Raw genomic sequence first — 12,961 nt, 5'->3', positions numbered from 1 at the left:
ATTTCGGTATCCAATATCGTTATAAATTTATTTATTTTCTATTTTAAAATTGCTGGACACGCCTTCTTGTCAGCAGTTCAAAGAATACTTTTCGCAGCTCCTTGTTCCTCCAGCAGTAGATGAAAGGATTAAAGAAAGAATTGATTAAAATACACGTTGTTGCAAAAGGTGGCAAAGGAGCAGTTAATCTTAGGGTATAGACACCCTCAGGAAGAAAATACCCTACAATGGAGTAAAACATTCCTGGTATATTCGAGGCGAATAAAAAACCAATGATTATGGTAGTTGTCTTTAAGGCTTTACGTTCATTTAAGAATTTGACTGTTTCCTTTCGTGAAACCAGCTCTGATTTGATTTGCTTCATGTGTCGACGAGATACAAAATAAACTGTAATGTGGCAATACGTGATGACCAAGATACTCAGAAAACTTAGTGATATATACAAATACCATGCAATTGTTGCTAAAAAGCGCGAATTAGAATGTCTACCTATTACCTGAAGACAAGGGAATAACCAGCTGCATACAATGGCCACTGCCAAACGATTTGAGGTTACAATGCTGTCGTATTTCAGCGAGTATTTCATGGCTATGTAACGTTCCAGGCTTAAAATAGCTAATTGTATCAACGATGCCGTGACTGGGGAGAGATACACCCAGATAGTCAGTCTGTAAATTCTGCAATATTCCGTCAGCGGTGGGCCGGTGAGGAAAAAGATTTCTTGTGCGACGCAAGTGGGCTGGGACATGATTCCCACGACCAGATCTGTTCCTGCTAAACTTGCCAACATTATGTTGTACATGGTCTGCAGTCTTGGTCGCGTTTTTATGGCGATTATAATCAACGCGTTCATCACAACGACGAAAGGAAGTGTCACTACGTTCAGAGTGATGGAAAGCACAGAGAAAATAATGTTTTGCACGAAATATTCTTGAATCCAAATGCGACAAGGCCTGGAGTTGTTCGTAGCTTCTAATGTGGTGTTTGTAAGATTCATGCTTGTTTCGTTTCCCTCAGTTAAAACGACAAAACTGTACTGCTTACCGCGCGGTTAGTCCTAGACTTGACTGAGATCTCACTGCCTCGTTGAACTTTGTCAGCTTTCTTGGGAAAAGCCTGCCATTTATGCAAAGCGAAAACAAAGAAACGAAAAAAATTAGTTACTTAGGAACAGGTGCGAGAAACGATCATCTTGTATGAACATCTCATTTTGATTTATTTCCTTAACGATACCCGACATATCAACTTGCTTTTGTTTTTCAAAGTCGCCCTTGATTGACGAGGAAATGAACAAAAGTATATTGTATTTTAAAAGCGTCCTTTCGAATAACCGTAATACAATATAGATATACAGGAGTAGAGGAGATCAGGGGATGTATAGGAGTCTTCCCATACCTTAATGCTAATGAGTCAGCGGAAGTTAAAATGTACTGTAGACGTGACTCTGTTACTACTACAACACCCAATTGAAAACCGCTCTATGGAATGAAAAAAAAACCAAATCATGTTCAAAATAAAAGTGAAATATAATGCATAAAAATCGTTTTTCGTGCTGATCGAATTCTCAACGCTGATACAAGCTGTCTCTCTTTTTTTTTAGGTTTTATTTTTTTCAGATTGCTGAAATTCGCTGGTCTTTGACGGTATTATGTTACAAAACATTATTATTTTTTCCTTTTACTTTTCGTGTACATATCTTGATTTCGTGCGACTTGAGCGCGAGATATTTGCAGGCGACATTAACGGTGCCTTGAAACCAATTATTAAAAGAGTTCGGTTCTTTTCTGTTGCTTTAATTTATTTCATGCTGAGCTTCTTCAGATTAACAATTTTAATTACTTTTTCCTTAACAATAAAGTATGACTCTCAATAGCGGCAGACTGTGCTTTGCTTCATAAAAAAATATATCCAGGTAAAAACAAGTGGAAACCTAGTTATGATACAAAATTAGGTAAAACAAAAAGAGTTAACTGTTAAAATTGATTATTAGATAAAACACTTTGGCAAAAAACGGAAACGGCTAACCACGTTTAAAAAGTTGTTTTACATCAGACGGGTTTTAAACAGCACTTGAAGTCTACATGTAAAAGAAAATTCGATACCAAAATAGTTTTTTCTGTCGAGCGGTTGCTTTTAAAATTGAAAATAACTCAGCCGGATTGTGCAAATCCTATACTCTTCTTCTTACTTCGTAATTACAAAAATATGTTTTGAAAAAAACAATCCACAGCAAAGGGATTGAAACCATTTTTTCCTTATTCTACAATTTTAAACTTTAAGTTGCTACCGCATTTACTCTTACTCAAAGTTTACATACAATCGTAAATACAAAAATTAATTTTACTTACAATAATCACTTCTATTGAGCGTTTTTGGCATTAAAAATTGTTAGCAATTTATTTATTTTCTTATTTCAGAATTTCTGGACACGCCTTCTTGCCAGCAGTTCAAAGAATGCTTTTCGCAGCTCCTTGTTCCTCTAGCAATCGATGAAAGGACTAAAAATGAATTGATTAATAAACACGTTGCTACAAAAGGTCGAAAAGGAGCAATTAATCTTAAGGTATAATTACCTTAAAAAAGAACATATCTTAGAATGGCGAAAAATATTCCTGGTACATGCGAGACGAATTTAAAAAATGGTAGTTGGCTTTAAGGCTTTACGTTCTTTTAAAAATTTTACTGCGTCCTCTCGTGAATCCAGCTTTGATTTTATTTGCTTCATGTGTCGACGAAATACAAAATATACTGTAATGTGACAATGCGTGATGACAAGGAAATTCATAAAACTTACTGAAAAATATATATACAACGCAATAATTACTGAAAAGCGCGACTGTTGGTATATCTAGCTTAAACCTGAAGAAAGGAGATTAACCATACAATTTGTCTACCGCCAAACGATTTGAGGTTACAATGCTGCCGTATTTCAGCGAGTATTTCATAGTAATGTAACGCTCCAGGCTTCAAACCGCGAGTTCTATCAAGGATGTCGTGGTTTGAGAGGGATACACCCACACAGTTTCTCTGTAACTCCTGCAATATTCCGATAGCGGTTTGCCCGTCAGGAAATTAAAATATTTCTTATAATAATAATAATAATAATAATAATAATAATTAATATTTGTATGGCGCAAATTAGCATGTGTATATGATCAAATGCGCCTAACAAATTGTATATTTAGACGAAAGTGGGCTGGGACACAAAACAAACTGTTGAACTAATAAAATGTTTACAACAAGTCGTTCTCGACTAAAATCTCTTGAAACTTAAATTATCGAAAACAAGTTGTGTCGGCGTCTAATTAAATTACTCAGGTCATCCATGGCAATCACAACTACAATAATCACTATTTATTGACCAATTACTAGTCACTTTCGCCATTAAAACGTAGCTATTATCTTACTCATCAGTTTAGCTCACTTCAGAACCGTCCATTCCCTCTTGACAACAGTTCAAAGAAAGCTTTTCGCAACTCCTTGTTCCTCCAGCAGTAGATGACAGGATTAAAGAAAGAGTTGATTAAAATACACGTTGTTACAAAAGGTAGAAACGGAGCAGTTAATCTTAGGGCATAATTACCACTGGGAAGCCGATATCGTACCATGTAAAAAACAATTCCTGGTGTATACGAGACGAATAAAGCGACAATAATTATGGTGGTCGTGATCAACGCTTTCCTATCTTTCAAAAATTTTACCGTGTCCTCTCGTGAAAATAGCTCTGATTTGATTTGCTTCATGTGACGACGAGATACAAAATAAACTGTAATGTGACAATACATGATAACTAGGATGCTGAAGAAAACTGCTGATAAAAGAAAATAAGACGCAATCACGCTTAAAAGACGTGAGTTACTAAATCTACCCATAACCTGTACATTAGCGATTAACCAACTGCATACAACGGCAGCAGTTAAACGAGTTGAGGTTACAATGCCGTCATATTTCAACGCGTATTTGATAGCTGTGTAACGTTCTACGCTTAAAAACGATAATTGTATCAACGATGCCACGGCCGGAGGGAGATAAACCCAGGCTGTCATTCTGTAAACTCTGCAATATTCCGTCATCGGTGGGCCGGTGAAGAGAAAAATTTCTTGTGCGACGAAAATGGGTTGGGAAATAATCCCCACAACCAGATCTGTTCCTGCTAAACTTGCCAACATTATGTTGTACATGGTCTGCAATCTGCGTCGCGTTTTTATGACGATTATAATCAACGCGTTCATTACCACGACGAAAGGAAGTGTCACTACGTTAAGAGTGATGGACAGCAGAGAGAAAATAATATTTTGCACGAATAACTCTTGAATCCAAATGCGACAAGGAATGAAGTTGTTGGTATCTGCTAATGTGGTGTTTGTCAGATTCATGTTTCTTTCGCTTCCTTTAGTTAAAACGACAAAACTGCACTGCTTACCGCGCAGTTCTCACTGCCTTATTGAACTGTGTCAGCTTTCTTGGGAGGAGTCTTATTTATGCCAAATGTAAATAAGAAACGAAAAAGAAATTATTCACTTCGGAACAGGTGCGAGAAACGATCATCTCATAAAATCCTTTTTATGAATGAACATTCTAGATCTGGCCTGACTCATTTATGATAATTCGTCCTTTAACGATGACAGATAGATTAAGTTAAACTTACTTAGGTTTTTCAAAGCCGTCCGATTATAAAGGAAATGAACCCCTTATATACAATGGATACACTTAGCTGTAGTTTAATTGAGTCTGCGATTCCCACATGGTTTCTTAATATATCTGCACGGTGTCGTGAAAACCGAAATAATCACCAACCCCTTACCAACAATGCCGAGTTTACTCTCAAAGACAATAAATTCAAGCGACCTAAAATTCAATACAAGTTTAGGTTGAATTAAGTCCAATACAAAATTAGTAATGAGTCCAAGAAGTATTTTTCAAATCAGTTTTTTCCGTTTTGATCGGTGACGGCAGTTTGTAGCGGCAAATTACCCCCAATGACCTAATTTCTTGTTAAGTTTTCAACGTTGTAGCTCTCAATATTACTCGTGGAATCGAATTTCGATAATGAACATCGTCCGTGCAAAACTGTTTTAAATTGGGCCCGAAATGTTTTCGGCAGTTTTCAGAAACGCACGCCATGGCGATTGTTTGAGGAAGTACGGTTGTCAACAACAACAACAACAACAACTTAACGTTATATTACAAACAAATAAATTAACACAAAAATGCTTCCCCCCGCAAAAGTACTTCAAACGTTAACATTTTTCAGGGCAGTAATAAATTGACGTTCTCGTCAGTTGTGGATTCAGAATTTATCACTCACTGAACTTTAATGTACACTAATTCTGTTATTTGAATGTCGTGATAATGAGTCAAAGAAATACATTTCAGTGACGGACAGCGATGAACCAGGACAACAAATCCATGCCGCAACATGTCATTCTTGATGCCTAAAAATGTAGCCATCATCATTATTACTGTGGGAACTAATCTGTGAACGACGCAAACAACGTTGCTGGTGGAAGCCATCCTATTTCAGATGGGTGGCTTGAGGAGCCAAGTCAGAAGGACGGCGCATGGCGGTAAGAGCCAGTAAAGTAACTGCTTTCATTTGAAGCTGCATGATAGATAACTAACTATTAATACCCAGCTGATAAAGAGCTGCCTGAAGGACTCCTCTCGTCATATTATTAGAATGTTCCATTGCACCAGTGGTGTACAGATTGACTGTAGTGAGCAAACGATGCAAATCTTGTACATTAAACGGCACAACTTGGCCTCAAGCTTCGTAAAGAGCAGAAAGGGCGGCATTAGCAACTTTTAGGGTGGCCTCCGGACGATTGGAACTATATCTTATTCTATTCTTAGGAATTAGTTAACGAATCAATAATTAGCTATGAATAGCTTTTGCAATACTGTATTTGTTATAGTCATGCAAATAAAGCTTGTTGTTGTTGTTGTACCAACCGACAAATAAAATAAAGAGAACCTGTTCGTTCTCTGAGGGAAAAGGCTATCAGACAGACAGGCAGGATCTGCAACTGCTGCAATGATCTGTTGTATGTTCGTAGGTCGGAGAGATGAGGCAAGGCCAGATGGAAGTATATACGCTGCCCCCTCAGACAAGCCTTTGGACTGTAGCCGCTCGTGCTTGTCACTCACTACTCCAGGCAAAAAACTGCCACTTAGGTTTGCGAAGAGGTTCTGGCCTCTTGCCCAAAGGACTGAACCACCTTGGGATTATTCCAAGACTGTATTGGTGAACCTATCGACATCGCTAACAACCTTCAAGATCACTATCGATCGGGCCAGTAAGGAGCGATCACAGTTCCATTGTGCCACTGAAGAATATCAGCTTAGAAATGCTGGGATTGGATGGAATGGTTGTTTACAAAATTGTTCTCTGAATCCCGTAGTCTGTCTTGGCCAGGCAGTCGATCCATACAGCTCCTGGATCGTATAGGTGACTTTTATAATGTGGTGGCTGGTAATTGGCAAATGTGGCATAGAGTTCCATGGAGCCCCTTCGAGCAGTCGAAATGTGCTGCTGTCTAAGCGCCCCTCTTGGTGACAATTCATACAAGACAATAAATCGGCTGCTCGGTACATGAGAATCGCCAGTGCCCGCGTCCAAAATTCGGACAAAGAGTGCTGATTGGTGGATATATGTGTATATTTGCTTTGTCAGTATAGTAACACGCAGATTACGTTAATATTACAGGAATATTGTAATTTGACTCTAAAAATTTGTGAATAAAGGTCACCTAAAATCATTTTAAGACTTAAAAATGGCTAAAAGGCGATGACGTTTCGACCCTAGCTTAAGGTCATTATCAAGTGAAAAAATGTGTATACATTGAAATCTATAAAATTACATGTAATGCTAATACTAATAGGTCATTAAAAACTAGCGTACTGCAACAAAAGAAAAAGTCACAAGTTAAACAAAAAGTTTAGTACGTATGGATGAGACTTTTGATGGAAGGCATTTCAAAAACTAAACAATCAAATTTACTCTGGCACCTTCTTAGAATGCTTAATTGGCTTTCTTTCAAAAATTTGCTGCTACCGTGAGCTTCTTAGAAATGTAAACCGATTGCCGAATTTTTGTGCTGAGCAATGCGTTGACAAGTCGTTGATGAATAGTGAGCAATTTTTTATCGTCATAAATGGTTTTCTAGGTTACTTCTTCGAACATTGCAACTCAATGTAAAAAATGTATAAGATAAAATTGTTCATGCAAAATTAACATCTAAACTGAAACTCTGAGTAATCTATTATGCGAGAAACCTATACGTTGTCACAACAAAACATTAATTGAGACAAAGTAATAAGAAGAAGGCTGATATATAAATTAGTTTCGCCAAACGTGCAGAACAGTTCCCGTGCATTGCACAAGAATATCGCCCTTATAACAGTTGAAAAAAAAATACGATCGATCGATGGCGTCATAGGCTATTGTCCTGATCTCATAACTAAAATGTGGTGGATTCTCATTAACGTGCTGTGGAATACATTAATTATAATAGGAAGATGTCATGTTCTATTTTAGGCTTACCAACAGGTTATGAACTGGTTTGACAGGTTTATCAATGATGTAATGTTTTATTCTAATCTTATGGAAGCCACGGTCGCTATAACCGGTTTAAGGTTATTATGTTTTTCCCGTTGATTTATGGCCGCGCATAAATTAACGGGAAAAAAACTCGGTCCGTAACTTACAGTACGGCCCTCGGACGCCTTTAGTAGGTATTTTATGAGCAAACAAAGCAAAATAATAATAATAATAATAATAATAATAATAATAATAATAATAATAACAATAATACAAAGTGACTCGCAAAACTCTCGACGCTAGGGCTGGGTGGACAGTTGTCTTTTGTCTTTGCTCTGTGGTTTCCTGATGTCTCCTTCTTCTTCGCTGCTCGCGTTGCGTTTCGTTGTTTAAGAGCCGTCCTCTGTAAATATCGACTATCGTCGTTTGGACGAGAAAAAATGAAATCCCTCAAACTTTCTCAGAAGAATGGTCTATATAAGTGATTCACATAGATATAACTTTTAGCTCAGTTCGATTCGTATTTTAGCTGTACTGTGACCATCTTGGTTTTACCGCTCTGAGAGGGCTTTCAGCGGCCATTTTAGGCCACACTTTTAAGAATTTGCCTTACAAAGAAATGGTTACAAATCCGAACAAAATCTCATTAATCGAAACAAGCAAATGTTTGTTGTTGTGTTGAGAAGCTTTTTTGGGAATTTCATCGAAATCTGATTTTTTTACAAAATTTTTAATTTCTTCCCTATTGAACTACTCTTCAAGTGCCGAAAAAATGGCCAAGTTTAAAGGAAAATATCGCTAAAGATACATTAGTTCGCATCCTAAAACAGCATCCCGGTTAAAGAGCAATGTCTCGTCTGTAAGAATATGCAATAAAATTTTTGGGCAGTTAAAAAGAGAAAATTATAGAAGAAGAAGTTTTAACTGTACTTTTGTCAACAAATACCGCCTTTCTAATTAGCATAACAACATGAAAATAACGATTTACTAAGAAAATAATGATAAATTCCACTTACCTCGTGAAATATCGAGAACTGGATATTTCAAAATATATGAATTTATAGTTTCAGTTAGATACAGCCGCATTTTCGATGATTTGTTGTGCGAAATCACTGTAATACACCGCAGCCGTTAAACTGAGTTGAATTTTTCAAAGTCCGTCAGGACAACCATCGGCCGAAAAAATTGCCTTCCGCCCCATAAGCTGCCGTGTGCAAGGTGTCAAATATTTCTTTGTTATCCTTAATGACCAAAACTTCTTTCAGCAACCATTTAAATCCTGCTTTGAACTGGAGATTCTCGTCAAGAAATCGTTTATGTTCCGTTGACCTTCCGCCGTGATTAAACAATGAGATTGCGTTACAGAAACGAGCGCACATCCAGACAGGTTGGGGTGGGGATGGGGATGAAACAAAAATGGAAATGCTTTCAAATTAAAAAAAAAAGGGCCATTCAAGATTACTGTCAAAGCTATTTTATGCATTTCGGGTACTAAATAGGAAAGTGCTGTCCCAGAATAATGTGGAATATGATAAGCCCCTTTTGTGCTGTATTTTTTTGGTTGGGGCGTGGGAGGAGGGGGGGGGGGGGATGGCAAGTAAAACACTAATTTACAGCATCACTTGATCATTGCTCTTCTGTTTAGGTTTTATACATGATGTTGATCAATGATTCTCGTCAAGAATTTTTTTCTGTTCTGTTGACCTTTCGCCATGATTAAACAATGAGATTACGTTAAAGAAACGCGCGCACATCCGGGTGGGGTGGAGGTGGGGAGGAAATAAAAATGTCACAGACTTTAGCTTGTAAGATGTTGCGAAAGTGTTAGCCATTCTTCGCCTATTCGTTGCTATAAATTAAACACCTATCTTGGAATAATGGAACATGACTAGTGACTTTGGGGAACGTTGAGAAATGTTGTGTTGGTTATAATTTTTTTCTGGTCTCTGTCGTAGTAGGAAGTACCCTCTGTAAAGTCACGGTCTCTTATTTAGATGGGTACCTTTTCCAGCGAGTTCAAATATTTTGTGGTAGATCTAGGAGCAAAAATGGACTTCTGGAACTTTCGTCGACAAATCGTTTCATGTTTTCTTTCCCTCTCTCACTGTGATCAAATTGCCCTGCGGAAACGCGAAGCCGATCGTTAAGTATATAATAACTACATCAAATTAAATTTCAAAGGTGTGGCTACTTTTCATTTTATTTCGTGGGGGAGGAAACGCGTGACGAGCCCCTACGGACGTCTGCGTTGTTTAATATTTTAAGTCGTTTGGGTCGCAAAAGACAACCATAGAAATATAATGTGGCAATCAAAACGTATTGTTTTCAGGTTTAATATATACATTCTTTTCGTGACACGCGTAAAGCAAATGGCTTAGTAGCCGCACTTTTAATTAGTCCATGGAAAATTCCTGGTCATGGCCACCTGTGGGTACTCGTCGTATGTTGGAGGTACCTGCGGATCCAGTACCCAAAACGATGAAAATGTGCAGTGTGTCCTACTGAGTGACTGCCGAGGGGACGTGAGTGTCCATTAAAAAGCACTGTTCGTTTAGGCAGGTATAGTATGAGTATTTTGATATAATTTTATTTTAGCAGTTTTCTCAGTTTTTTTTTTTCAAAGTACAAATCATAAGTATTCATTCCTTGAAACGAATACATTTATTTTGAACTCCCCCACGAAATTCACAACCTGGTTTCCATGCCATTTCGAATCACAAGTTATCACCTGCAATTACACTTCATTACACCTTTTCACACGAAGACGCTAAAAATAGAAGCATTTCGGGGTGAAAAGCGTGTAGCTTGGTAAGAAGCAAACTGTCCTATTAGATCGTACTCTCTAAACTAATGCTTTTGAAAAACACGCATTTGATTCTCATAAATTCTTCCTTATCAAATTTTCTTCCTTATCAAATTTGGTCTGAGGCATATATTAATCACTTGCTAGGAGACCGTGGGAAAGTGCGAATTTCATTGACGTCCATACAGTGTATACAAAAAATTTGTACTAATGTATTCACGCACGGGTTCCATCACTAGTCTGAAATGTCATCCGTCTCCTCCCCCTAACCGTGTGGGTTAGGGGGGAGGAGACGGCTGACATTTCAGACTAGTTCCATCACCCGTCACGCTGCTTTTCTATGGGCCATCACGCGTCGCAAAAAAAAACCCTTTGCCACTCTCAATAAATGCGACTTACTATTAGCTGTTGTGCCCTATTTGTCAGTCGTTTCCCCTTCGTAACATTTGATAGCATTTCCAACAATGTTCAGATTCAGTAGTTTTTCTGGCTCCAAGTCCTCGTAATGGTAAACGCTATGACAACGTTCCAAAACACAAACAGACACACACACACACACACACACACACACACACACACAAAAGAAAAAAAAAAAACAAGTACGTAACTAAGTCGCTTTTTATTGGAATTCTATGTAAGCCGTTAATTTGCATGTATTCCCATACAAACCCTCATATTAATTTTACGTGCCGGTGATTATAACTTTTTCACTGTTACCTAATATTACAAATATAAAGCTGTCAGTGAGCTTGGGACAGATATGAACTTGTATGAACCCTAAACAGAAGAGCAACGATCAACTGATGCTGTAAATTAGTGTTTTACTTGCCAGCCCCCCCCCCCCCCCCTCCCACGCCCCAAGCAAAGAAATAGAGCACAAGGGCTTATTATATTCCACATTATTCTGGGACAGCAGTTTCCTATTTAGTACCCGAAATGCATCAAATAGCTTTAACCGTAATTTTGAATGGCCCTTTTTTTAATTTGAAAGCATTTCCATTTTTGTTTCATCCCCATCCCCACCCCAACCTGTCTGGATGTGCGCTCGTTTCTGTAACGCAATCTCATTGTTTAATCACGGCGGAAGGTCAACGGAACATAAACGATTTCTTGACGAGAATCTCCAGTTCAAAGCAGGATTTAAATGGTTGCTGAAAGAAGTTTTGGTCATTAAGGATAACAAAGAAATATTTGACACCTTGCACACGGCAGCTTATGGGGCGAAAAGCAATTTTTTCGGACTTTGACGGACTTTGAAGTATTCAACTCAGTTTAACGGCTGCGGTGTATTACAGTGATTTCGCACAACAAATCATCGAAAATGCGGCTGTATCCAACTGAAACTATAAATTCATATATTTTGAAATATCCAGTTCTCGATATTTCACGAGGTAAGTGGAGTTTATCATTATTTTCTTAGTAAATCGTTATTTTCATGTTGTTATGCTAATTGGGAAGGCGGTGTTTGTTGACAAAAGTACAGTTAAAACTTCTTCTTCTATTTTTTTCTCTTTTTAACTGCCCAAAAATTTTATTGCATATTCTTACAGACGAGACATTGCTCTTTAACCGGGATGCTGTTGTAGGATGCGAACTAATGTATCTTTAGCGATATTTTCCTTTAAACTCGGCCATTTTTTCGGCACTTGAAGAGTAGTTCAATAGGGAAGAAATTAAAAATTTTGTAAAAAAATCAGATTTCGATGAAATTCCCAAAAAAGCTTCTCAACACAACAACAAACATTTGCTTGTTTCGATTAATGAGATTTTGTTCGGATTTGTAACCATTTCTTTGTAAGGCAAATTCTTAAAAGTGTGGCCTAAAATGGCCGCTGAAAGCCCTCTCAGAGCGGTGAAACCAAGATGTTCGCAGTACAGCTAAAATACGAATCGAACTGAGCTGAAAGTTATATTTATGTGAATTACTTATATAGACCATTCTTCTGAGAAAGTTTGAGGGATTTCATTTTTTCTCGTCCAAACGACGATAGTCGATATTTACAGAGGACGGCTCTTAATTTCCCTCGTTGAATGTCTTGTTTCTTTTGCGTCCTACTGTGGTTCATTTGCATCACAATATGTTCCTATTTCACCAATAGTAAACATTTTTTCACTCCTCGATGAATAAACACGTTCAGTCCTCAGTGAATAAACATGAGTTGCGTCTGACGCCAGCCTGTCTTCCAACCAGTTGCTGCCTAGCAACCTTTCCTTTCTTTGACGTCATTCAAACTTCGTTTGCATTGTTGCCAGGCAACAGCACGGACACCTTCAACGATATATATAAATATATTTTTCGCTCGAATAGACCCTCCTCAAAAATGGAGGCAACAGATTTGAATGAGTTAAAATTGAACTGAATGAAAAACTGATACCAGCACTGGGAAGAGCACCTTTGCTTTTAGTAATCGTGCAAAGTTTCAGCATATTAGATGTCAGCTTGAGAAATGTAAGATGAAATTTGACAAATTTACAGACGTTTGTATGACTGGGGGTATTAGTCATACCCGCAGTCATACAAACGTCTGTAAATTTTTCATTTTTCTACATTTTCTCAGCTGATATTACACCTGATATGCTGAAACTTTGCAGGGTTACTAAAGTAAAAGTGCTCTTTC

This window comes from Pavona decussata, unplaced genomic scaffold (assembly GCF_977016875.1).
Source record: "Pavona decussata unplaced genomic scaffold, jaPavDecu1.1 SCAFFOLD_37, whole genome shotgun sequence".
Lineage (NCBI taxonomy): Eukaryota > Metazoa > Cnidaria > Anthozoa > Scleractinia > Agariciidae > Pavona > Pavona decussata.
Note: the sequence above shows the minus strand (reverse complement) of the source record.